The sequence below is a fragment of the Cebus imitator genome, unplaced genomic scaffold (genome assembly GCF_001604975.1).
Source record: "Cebus imitator isolate Cc_AM_T3 unplaced genomic scaffold, Cebus_imitator-1.0 Scaffold257, whole genome shotgun sequence".
NCBI classification, from domain to species: domain Eukaryota; kingdom Metazoa; phylum Chordata; class Mammalia; order Primates; family Cebidae; genus Cebus; species Cebus imitator.
The window spans coordinates 1,914,161-1,926,656 of NW_016107572.1; the positions used below are offsets into that span (position 1 = coordinate 1,914,161).

General features: G+C 34.8%; 1 protein-coding gene across 4 annotated transcripts in view; it reads left to right on the forward strand.

Annotated features, from left to right (window-relative positions):
* The window catches only part of CAMSAP2 (calmodulin regulated spectrin associated protein family member 2), a 118,133-nt gene that overhangs the window by 52,426 nt on the left and 53,211 nt on the right, over positions 1–12,496 (forward strand). The gene's annotated exons all lie outside the window — the stretch shown is intronic.

A 12,496-nucleotide genomic window follows, 5' to 3' on the forward strand; every position in this document is an offset into this window, starting at 1 on the left:
GCCGCGCGGGGCAAAGCAGCCGCGCGGGGCAAAGCAGCGGCGCTGGCCGGCGCTGGCCGGCACAGCCGCGCTGGCCGAAACAGCCGCGCTGGTGACCGTGGAGCACCTCTGCCCGGGAATTTCCTAGTCTGTGGGCAATAAAAACACGGCGTCCACTCACCCTCTGCGCTTTCACTGGGAGCTGCAATCCTGAGCTGTTCCTAAACGGCCATCTTGGATCTCCTCCAAACCCAATATTTTTTAGATTTTCTTCTGTTATCTTCTAGTTTTATAGCTTTGCATTGTATATTTAGTTCTGTGATCCATTTGAGTTAATTTTTATGAAGGCTATAAAGTCTGTGTCTAGAGTCATTTTTTTTTTTCATGTGGATGTCTGGTTGTTCTAGCACCATTTGTTAAAAAGACTACCTTCTCCACCGCATTGCCTTATTTGCTTCTTTGTCAATGATCAGTTGACTTTGTTCATGTGCATCTATATCTGGGCTCTCTCTGTTCTGTTCCAGTGATCTGTTTGTTCCTTTGCCAGTACCACAGTATCTTGATTACTGAATCTCTGTAGTGAGCTTGGAAAGTAGGTGGCATCAGTCCTCTAACTTTAATCTTCTTCTTCAATATTATTTGATATTCTAGGTCTTTTGTCTCTCCATACAAACTTTAGATCAATTTATTGATATCTACAAAATAACTTACTGGAATTTTGATTGGGATTGCACTGCATCTGTAGATCAAGTTGGGAAAAACCGGTATTTTTATGATATTGAGTCTTTTTATCCATGAACATGGAATATCTCTCCATTTATTTAGTTCTTTGATTTTGTTAATCAGTTTTATAGTTTTCCTCACATAGATCTTATGCATATTTTTAGATTTATGCTTAAGTAATTATAATTTGGGGGTGCTAATGAAAATGGTATTTTGTTTTTAATTTCAAATATCGCTTGTTCATTGTTGGTATATAGAAATGTGATTGGCTTTTGTATGTTAACCTTGTATCTTGCAACCTTGCTATAATTGCTTATAGCTTAAAGTCTTCATTTCTCTTTGATTTTCACTTTTCTGTTGATATGTCCTCAAGTTCAGAGATTCTTTACCCAGCTATGTACAGTCTTCTGATACAGCCGCTTAAAGGCATTCTTCGTTTCTGTTACAGTGTTTTTGATCTCTAGCATTTCTTTTTGTTTTTTTCTTAGGATTTCTTTCTCTGTATATACCTTGCCCATCTCTTCTTGCATGCTGTCTACTTTATCCATTAGAATCTTTAGCATAGTTGTTTTAAAATCCCATACTGATAATTTCAACATCTCTATATGTCTGGTTCTTGTACTTGCTGTGTCTCTTCACATTGTGTTTTTTGCCTTTAGTATGCCTTGCAATTTTTTTCTTGATAGCTAAAGATGATGAACTGGGTGAAAGAAACTGTTTATAAATAGGCCTTTAATAATATGGTGGTAAGGTGTGGGGGAGAGGAGAAGCATTCTATAGTCCTATAATTATGTCTCAGTCTTTTATTGAGCTTATGCCTCTGGACTCTGGACTTCATAATGTTTCTCAGGATTTTTCCTCCCCCTTTAGGTGGGATATAGGAAGGCTAGAGGGAACTGGATTTGAATGTTTCCCTCTCCCAGGTCAGTTAGGCTTTGAAAGTAAAAGGCTAAGCTCTGGTTAAACCTAGTTTCTTTCTCTATATGTAATGGGTAATTTGATTTTCCTTTGCCGCTTTTAAGATTTCTTTCTTTTTGTAGGAATTTGGTTATGTTGTGCCTTAGTGGATTTTCTTTGTGTTTACCCTGTTGGGAGTTTTAAAGCTACTCATATCCGTGAGTGTATAGTTTTCATCAAAATTGGAAAAATTTCAGCCTTTATTTCTCTGAATATTATCCCCCACCACTATGTTTTTTGGACTCCATTTATATAACTGCTTGCTATTGTCCCACACACAGGTCAGTGATGAGGCTCTGTTCATTTTTTTTTAAGGCTTTTTTTCTTTTTGTGCTTTAGTTGGATACCTGAAGTATCACTGGAAGTTGAGAACAGGAAAATCTGTTATATTTACAATCTTCTTCCTGTGGTCCTTTCAAAGATGTATTCTGTTGCAGTTAGTGCCTGTGATTATTATTCTTTTCCTTTAAGACCCTCTTAGAGATTTACTTTTTGTATTAGCTAGTTAGATATGTGAAAAATTAAGTTAATACTGAGTTTGGCCAATATGGTGAAACCCTGTCTTCACTAAAAATACAAAAATTACCCGGGTATGGTGGCACATGCCTGTAATCTCAGTTACTGAGGAGGGTGAGGCAGGAGAATTGCTTGAACCCAGAAGGCAGAGGTTGCAGTGAGCCAAGAACACGTCTGCACTCCAGCCTGAGTGACAAAGCAAAACCCTGTCTCCAAAATAACAACAACAAGAATAATAATACTCAAAATAATAATACTGACCCAAAATAATTTTTTTATTTATGCCATATGACCTGAGTTCTTCTTTTTGAGACTATGAACTTTAATTTCCTTAGAACTGTAAACATTCATAAGAAAGGTGGGTTAAATTGAGAAAATTAGTCTGACCATGATATTAAAAAATTTAGTACTTTAATTTAATATATTTGGTAATCCTAAAAGCATAAATGAGAGAGTTTTTTTGAATGTTCAATGTGAAGCTGATGTATTTAGATTTACAAATGTGTTTATATTTCATAATCTGAAGTAATTGTTATCTTAAGAAGTTTACTGGAATACTACTCAGCAATAAAAAGAAATAAACTATTGATACATATAACAGCTTGTATGAATACACATAGACTTGCTAAGTTTAAAAAAGTCAATCCCAAAAAGTTACCTACTATATAAATCCCATTTATATAAACATTCTTGAAATGACAAAATTATAGAAATGGAGAACAGATTAGAGATTGCCAGGGATTGGGGATAAGTAGATGAATTTACAGATCTCAATATCCTTGTTCCACAAAACTATGTTTACAGGCAAGCTGTTTTTCAAACCAGCAGCCAATCAAAGATCACCTACTGCTCTTTGTTCTTCTTATATAGAACAGTAGTCTCTTCTCACCTTATTTTATTATTATATTTTATGACATTAATATTTTGGAAAAGTGCAAATAGGTTGACTTGTAGAATATACTGTAATCTTGTTATGTGTGTTTCCTCCTGATTGAACGCTATATAGATGGTGATGTATACTTTTGATTGAATATTATCAGGACACATATCATGTCAATTGGTCCTATAATTGGTGATACTCTGTTCGCTTTTCCCTCTGCTCCAATTGTAATTAAGAAGCACTATGTCGAGTGATACTTTGACATTAAATGTATATTGTTTGCCTGTAGCATTCCACCTAATAGTTTTAACATCTATTGATGATCTATGCCTGATTTAATTACTGTATTGGTTGTTACATTATGATAATTTTATAATTTATTATTTTATATTTCTTAGCTGGCATTCTTCTGTAAAGAAAAGCTTTCTTTCTCTCCTTTCCCCTTAATGATTAATACTCTAGACTAATAGATACTTTTTTTTATTCATTGTGCTATAATTCATTATTGTTACTAGTCTTTTTTATACTTATGTGAGCCCAAATTTGGCCAGTGATTATCCCCTTCAAGCTGGCTTCTATATCCTTTTCTATATTCCCATTGATCTTTGAAAAACTTCTTATTTAGACATAACCAAACATTACAGATTCACTTTCTTCTTTCCCTGTCTCTGACCTGGAACCAGCCATTTTCTGTGACGCCTTGGGTTTATATTAATGGGAAATGTTATTTAGAAACCATGATCTGGGGATAGATGTATCTATTGCTCCTGCTTTGGTGTTACTGCCAGGCACTTTTGTCATGACAGTGCCAGGAGAAATATATAATCATAAGTTCTTACTGCTGTCTCCATAAGATTCTTCCATATTTGAATCTTAAAATGAACATCTGCCCCAGGCCCCTTCCCAGAGGTATGCATTCCCAGCATAATGCAGTTCTTGGCTAGGGTCAAGTTGTATTGCCTCCAGTGCTTGCCTTAATCTAGCTCTGCTGGCTGAGATCCATGTCTGTCTGGATTATCTCAGCATTTATTGTCCATTCTCAGATTAGAGTCCCAGCCGCATTTGCACACTGTGGTTTTGTGCATTTTTCAGGATGTATTGTGGCAACCCCCAGCCATGTTGATCATTCTACCTGGGCATTCCTCATTACCTCCTGGTTATAAAGTTGTATGGCTTTTGAGTGATTTATCCTAATCCCATTCTTGACATAAACCGTGTTATTTTTAGGGCATGAAATGCATTGTACTATTATTGTCACTGCATTTTATAGTTGAGGTATTGAAGCACAGAGAAAATAAGGAATTTGCCAAAAATGACCTAGTTAGTAAGTGGCAGAGTTGGAATTAAACCCAGGTACCCTGCTTAAATGGTCTTTGCTAACCTATGCTACTAGACTGTAGGATTTATGTGGGGAAGTAGTAGAAGACCTGAAAAGAGTGATTATTTTAAGATCTTAAAGAACGTTAATATTATTTAAGTAATCTTGGACTTCTTTGGTAGGCCTTGGGAAGTCACTGAAGGCTTTTGACTGTAGTAGAGTGATGTGCTTGGCAACGTCCTGTTGAAAGGTTAATCACTTGTAGCTGTGAAGGACTGTGAAAGCAAGATTCCTGGTAGAATGCTATTCTTGGGCCTCTCTCTAGAGATCTAATGAATCAGTCTCTAAGATTTGAAGCCAGGGAATTTGTTATCTTTTTGATGATCATCCATATTTGGAATGACTGCTCTAAACTGTTTCCTTTGTGCACTACACTCATTTGACCACTAGTATGCAATTCCTGTATGTGTCCATCCAGTAGAGCCACATTAAATGCCCTTAATTTGCCCTTTGAAGTTACATATAGTCCAGATGAAGTCGATGAAACTGCTCAGGAGCCATATCTTTCATCCGTCTGGGTCTTGCATTTTAATAGACGTTTGGGCTGTATGATTTCTTATATATGTTAAGTTTGCAGTAAAGTTTAATATCAGTTTGTTTTAGTAATATCTTGGAAACACTTCTTCATTGGGTAGTATGATTACTAAATTCACCAAATGCAAATGACAAGATGTAAACCAGATACTCATCTACTTGTACATAAACAGATGAAAGAAAACTCTCAACTACTTCCTTGTCTGTAATATTTGCTTCCTAAAAATTTGAGTAGAATTAAATAGCAGCTAAATCAGTATCACTGTGCTGATAGTCACATGCTAGCCATCATACTTTTTGACTTGCTCTGTATACTTCATTCATATATCTAACCAGGGAGGTCCAAATAAAATAAAAATAGCAGTTTTGTACCATCAGTTGTTTAACTATATGTCATATTGTTAAGATTTTGAAACTCTTCAGAGAGGTATTTTGAGTCTCATGAAAGTCACCCCTCTTGCCAGGGTGGCCACATGCACAGTTCCACCTGGGTATAGCAGAGTAGCAGTGGCACTCTTTGGTCTTGATTATGTTTAATACAGGTTGGATATAATAGAGGCATGTCTGGAACAGCAATGCCGTAATCCTCTTGTAGGTTACTACTGAAGTATTTGCTGTTCGTGTATGTTCCTGATCCATATTTTAAAAAAAATCAATTGGCCATCATAGATACATGGGTTTATTTCTGGACTCTCAATTCAGTTCCATCGATCTCTGTTTTTATACCAGTACCACATTGTCTTGATTATTGTTGCTTTGTAGTAAGTTTTAAAACCAGGAAGTATAAGTCCTCCTACTTTGTTCCTTTTCAAGATTACTTTGGCTATTGTGAGTCTCTTGAGTTTTAGTATGAATTTTAGGATCGGTTTGTCAGTTTCTACAAAGAAGCTTCTTGGGATTCTGATAGCGATCACATTACTTTGTACACCAATTTGGGAAAATATTGCTGTCCTAGTAGTGTCTAGTCTTCTATCTGTCAATATGGGATGTCTTTCCATTTATCTTTCATTTCTTTCAACAATGACTTTTAGTTTTCAGAGCATAAGTTTTTGACTTAATGTATTGCAAAGTATTTTATTCTGTTTAATTGTAAATGGAATTGTTTTCGTAATTTCATTTTCAGATTGTTTATTGTGAATATATGTGTTTAGAAACGAAATTGCTTATTGTAGATTGATCTTGTATCCTACACCCTTAGTGAACTCTTACCAGTTCTAATTGTTTTAGCGGATTCCTTAGGATTTTTTATATATAAGAGCATGTTATTTGCAAATAGGGATAGTTTAACTTTCTTTCTGATCTGGATGCCATGTTAGATATTTTTTCATTACTGCAATTTGAGCAGTGTTATTATTTTACCAGAAAAAAAATTTACTCTCAATATGTGGTTTTATAAAGGTTTCTAGATTCTTTGGGTTATTTTTTATTTATTTTAAATCACTGTACTATACAAAATTGTGCAGTAAACACCATTAGGAGTAACGAGAAAAGCTGGTGAGATCACTTACGTTATTTTAAAACATCAGGAATCTAATAAAAATGGTGGTACAATTTAATGGTTAAAATATACATACATACTGTAATATGTATGGCATTTCATTTTGAAAAAAGCTGTTTTCTTATGGAAGTAACACTAAAGGTCATAGCACATGAGTTACTGTCCTGTCTGAAATAGGACAGAAAGTGATAACACCAGAGAACGTTATAATACCAGATGAGGAAGTTGAGGGTATGGTTCATATTACACATGGTGAGCTAAAGTAAGTGGTAGATGGCTGAGATGTGTATGTGTTTATGCATTCCTACATGTCTCAGTATAGCTGTGAGTGATTTTTTGCATTCACCTAGTGTTTCTGGTGAATAAAGCTATGCATAAACAAACTGTAATTCGTGTTATACTCAGATTGTTCCCTAATATTCCAGTTGCATTGAAGCAAATGTGTGTTTTCAAAACAGAACTATTTCTGTCAAATATTTGCTCCTCTAATTGCAAAATGAAAGCCAATCTAATTCAGTTTGCAAAAATTCGCTTTATACAAAATTTATCCAGAAAAATCCCTCTAGTACTAAAAGGCAAGAACTTTGTAAAATATTTGAAGGTTATTAAAGCTTACACCATCTAAATTACATTTAGATGAGCTACCCATAAGCTAAAAGCTAGAGTCAGATGGCAGTATCTAAGATGAAATCTTGAGAATCAATGGTATCCTTGTTTTCTTTCTCATAATCTCTTTAACTCGTCTTAGTACTTATTTGTTCTGGGAACCAATTTGAGCTTTGAGAGGCAGAAGGACAGTGCTTGATGTGTTAGCAGCTAGTAACCCCTAGCTTAGCTGAGCTGAGGACAGTAATAATGCTATGGTGGTAATAGCAAGATTTTTATCTCTGCAGCCTTATAGTAAAACTGGTTTGGTTTAAAACTGGATTTTATTTTAACTAAATTCCATTTTAAACCAAGATAGTTCTATATAAGCATGTCTTTGGATTGGAAACCTTGGTTTTAGTTTATTCTTGAATTGTCAATATCAGAAGTTTAGAAATAGTAATTTAATGTGTGGTAATTCAGCACATACTTCTTTGGCAATAACAGAAGATTTATTGTGAAATACTGGGGCCAACATGGAGGAATGGCAAGTACATGAACTTTGATAATAGACTGGAGTTTTGAATCCTGGTTCTACCTCTTACTAACTCTGTGACCAAATGTAGATACTCATCTTGAGATTTCCTAATTGATAAAATGATCTATCACCTCAGTAGGGTAGCACATGGTGTTTTACTTTTATCTCCATGTAAATTAAAGATAAACTTATGGAAAACTGTTTATATAAACAAATATGTAAAATATTTTCTAAACTGGAATAACTTTGAAAAACTATACAGTATAATACGAATATGTGGTATGTACCATTTTAGCAGAGTAACTAGTCCTTCATGTTCGTGATTAAGTATTGTATTTCCTCTTAAATCCCTGTGGGAGTACTTGGGTATAGAAGGCATTTTAGCCACTTCATTTGTCCCAAGACCTAAGTTCATTTTAGGTTTTTTTTTTTCAGTTCTATGTCTAAATCTGATGCAGGAATAATAAAAGCCATGCAGTAGTAGAACTTCTATCTTAATTTATGAGACTAAGAAACTTCTTATAACACTTAAAAGCTTTCCTTTCTTTAATAGGTTTAACCTTCATTTCTAATACGTAAATGTAATTTATATTTTTGCTTAGACTCCACTGATTGGAGATGATACAAATATAACCCTCGTAACACAGATATAGGACCTAATGGTGGCCTTTGGATGGTACTTCAGCTCTCACCTGGTAAAGTCCCTGGGATTCCACATTCCCCAAATCCTTTTCTTTTCGTTGAAATGCCAAGTAGCTCTCCTGTTTTTTTGTCTATAACCGGAATTCCTACTGCTGCTCTTAGATGTCATGCTGTGCTCTGCCACCTGGTGGTCTCAATGTACACTGTTATTTCTGTTGCTGCTGCGGTTGCCTCCTACTGCAACACTGAGAGTCAAGGTGCAGAGGTTGAGATTCAGTCTGCAGGAGTGATATTCAGTGACACCCGCTCTGGAGACAGAGTTCTTAGTTTGAATCCCTAGATCACTGCCTCCTTGCTGTGTAACCTTGGACAGGTTATATAGTTTTCTTATCTGTAAAATAGATATAGTAATAGTGTTTATCTCACAAGATTGTTTTATTAAATTAATACAAATGTTGAGAACATTACATACTGTAAACAGTATATGACAGAAAACAGCAAAATGCTGAAAATAGTAGGTGACACATAACAGTGTTAGCTATTGGTTTTTCATTTGTTTGGTTTTTTGTTTTGTTTTGTTTTGTTTTGTTTTGAGACAGAGTTTTGCTCTTATTGCCCAGGCTTGAGTGCAGTGGCACAGTCTCGGCTCACCGCAACCTCTGTCTCCTGGGTTCAAGCAATTCTCCTGCCTTAGCCTCCGGAAGTAGCTGGGATTACAGGTGCCTGCCACAACACCCAGCTAATTTTTTTGTGTTTTTAGTAGAGATGCGGTTTCACCATGTTGGCCAGGCTGGTCAACTCCTGATTTCAGGTGATCCACCTGCCTGGGCCTCCCAAAGTGCTGTGATTACAGGCGTGAGCCACCGCGTCCAGCCAGCTATTGTTATTATTCTGATCTGAATGCTTTAGGTAAGCAATTAAAAGCTATTTTTTGTTTGGAGCTATCATAGCTACAAACTGATTTTAGCCTTGAGTTTATTTTTTAATGTTTATCTTTTCTAAATCCATTATGTATATATTTTGTTATACATAATTTTAAATTATCACTATCTCATATTGTAAAGTTAAGAAGTAAAAAAAGAACACACACACACACTAAAATGGAAGTGTTCTTAAAGTGAGTGAATATCATGTAGAAATTACCATAGCACAATAGTAGAATTTTTCAGAAATTTGCTTTTTAAATTTAGGAAATTAATTAGTGAAATGAGCTTTGTTCTGAAAATGTATTACTAATTGTACTTAGTGTTTATTATCCCAGTTCTTGAAGTAAACTATAGATTTTATTTCTGTTTTTTACATACTATAACAAGGTAATTTCTAAGTTTTTATTTTATTCGTTCATTTTCCCTTTCTGGGGTTGGGGGTGTGTGTGTGTGTGTGTGTGTGTGTGTCTGTCTGTCTGTGGTATTCAAATATTATTATGGTATGATATTCTGCTTTTCTTGTTTGTGTTCTGTTCCCTTCTGTTTCTGTTCTGTTTCCTTCCTTTTTTATATTTTTGTTTATATATAAAAAACATTATTATAGGATAGTATTTTTTTCACTCAATTTTATATTGTACATATTTCCCTTACTGTTAAATAGTTTAATATATCATAAATTACTCATTTTGATTGGATACTGTTTTCTTTTTGTTGTATAATATAATAATGGTTATTTTTATCCATACAGCTTTTTTCTCCTCATGTATTTGTAAAACAAATTGCCAAAAGGAGTCTTAAGAGTACATGAATGATTTTGTGGTTCTTGAAATACTTTCCCACATTTTTATCCAAAAGCATTGTGCTTTTTAATGCTGTGAAACACAAATTTACTAATGCTATTAAATACGAATTTACTTTCACCCATAAAACACTGTCTAGGAACCAAAGTGAAAAAGACAGGATCCCTGCTCTCCAGGGCTGGAGTATAATAGAGAGGATACATATAGATGAATGACTAAAGAAAAAGGCAGCAACATTGTGAGTCTGAAGGAGGAACTGGGATAGTTAGACAATAGTAGCGTAGAAAATACATCTTAAGAGGAGATAGAATATGAAAATATGGTTCAAATTCGAAATAATTATTGATGCTAATTTTTCTGTCTTGTGTGTTATGTTTGTATTTCCGAAACATATTGTTTTACTTTGTAACAAAATGACCTAACTCCTGCCAACTGCATGATATGGTAGAAAGAGCACACAGGTTTGAACAAATTGCTTAATTTTCTAAACTTCAGTTTCTGCACATGTAAAATATGAAGGATACTTCCTTTAGAGAGTTTTGAGGATTATAGAAACTGTATTTTATCTGTTTTCTCCAGCCTTATTTTTAAAAATATTTGAAATGAAAGAGCTAATATATTAATAAAGTATTTAGTACAGTATATGGCACATAAGTTAGACTTAGTAAGAAGGAGCCACCATTGGTTTTTTGATTGCCAGTGTTAAGCATTCTGCTTCATACAAAGCATCAGCTTTCCTGTAAATACTGCTAAGTTTTCTAGAGGCTGGAACCGCACCTCCTAAAGGATCAGAATTCACTTCCTCAACCTCCAGAGTAAACCCAGCGTTTCAGTCTTTATGGTAACCGATAGGCTGGCTTTCCTTCCTTTCCTTTCTTTAGCCCCTGCTAGTTGCCAGGTACCATGTTAGATGTAGGGAATAGGAAGATAACTGAGATAATGTCCTACACTGTCTACCTGGAGAGATAGAGTCACATGTCAGAGAAATCAGTGGTTCTCAACCCTGGCTGCTCATTAGCATAACCTGGGGAAGTGTTTAAAAATACCAGTGCTCATGCCATACTTTAGATAATTTAGAAGTTAATGCAAGCAGAAACAATATGAGTGAGTCTTTTGATTGGAAAGAGAATTGGAAAAAGCTTCACAATTAGAGTAACATTCAAACCAGTGACAAAACTTTGTATTGTTAAGAGGACAAAAAGTCAGGGCACAAAAGCTTGAAAACTGGTAGCTGATTGGAGAAGGAAATGGTAGATTATAAGGACAGACTAACAAGTACAAACCAGCTAATAAGAAAGAAACTTTACCTCTGTTAAGGAGTTCAGACCTCATTATGTAGAAAATGAGGTAGACTTTATGAGAGAATGATAGATGCAGTCTCTGATGTGGGGAAAAAAAAAACATCTAGCCACTAGTTTATAACATTGTCAAAAAAAATTCTAGATGGAATTAAAGTTACAGAAAAAATAGTGGATAATATTTCTATATTTTGGGGTTGGAGAAGACCTTTATAAACATGTTATCAACTCTAAAGCCATAAAGGAGAACATTGAGATTAACAGATTTTACCAAGTAAACATGTAAAACTCTGCAACAAAAGGTACTCTAAAGTTGAAAGTCTAGAAACAAACTAGGGGAAAGTATTTGCCACCTAAATGACAGAAGGCTAAAGTACCTAATATATAATGAGTTCTTACAAATCAATGAAGAATAGGCAAAAGATTTGAGCAGGTAGCTTTCCAAAGAAGAAATACAAATGGTTGCTAAAGCACATAAAAGTATGCTTATCTTCAGGAATAAGCAGGATTGTAAAGTCAAACAAGAGTGGGATCTTTTAAACTTTCATGTTGATACAGATTTTTAAAAGTGAATAATATCTAATGTCAAAAATTTGTAGAAACAGGCAGTCTGATAACATTGTTGGTGGACGATAAGTTGGTGTTACCTTTCTAGAGAGTAGATTAACGGTTATCTATCAAAACTTAAACTGTGGTTGTCCTTGGAACCAGTAGCCACAACTAAGAATTATCCCTGGTGAAATACAATGTTGTAACATTGTTTGTAATGCCAAACAGTGTAAATGTATACATACTTGATAGGCATTAAACTAGGAATATATACTAGACTGAAGAAACTGCTGGGGGAGGGGCACTTTATATACTTCTGTAATGTTTGGGATTTTTTTAGAACCATCTATAGCAGTTTTTGTGTGTCCTAGATGAGTTAGATGAGGAAGAAGTTGGAGGCAGGAAAATCAGTTAAAGAACTTTTTTTGCCTTGTTGAGGTGTGAGAAGTATTTTGGTCTGAATTGGAACTGTGACAGACTGAGGAAGAGGGAAGATTTGAAAGATATAGAATCTATAAACTTTTACTATGTGAGTGGGAAGAATGAGGAAAGACCATCAAAGGTGGTTTTGAAGTTGGTAAGTTGTATTGCTGAGTAAGCAACTATGACATTAAAAAAATAGGAAAAACAGAAAAAGAAGCATTTTTGGAGTCAAAGATAATGAGTATCATAAATATAGATCCTCAATAAGTA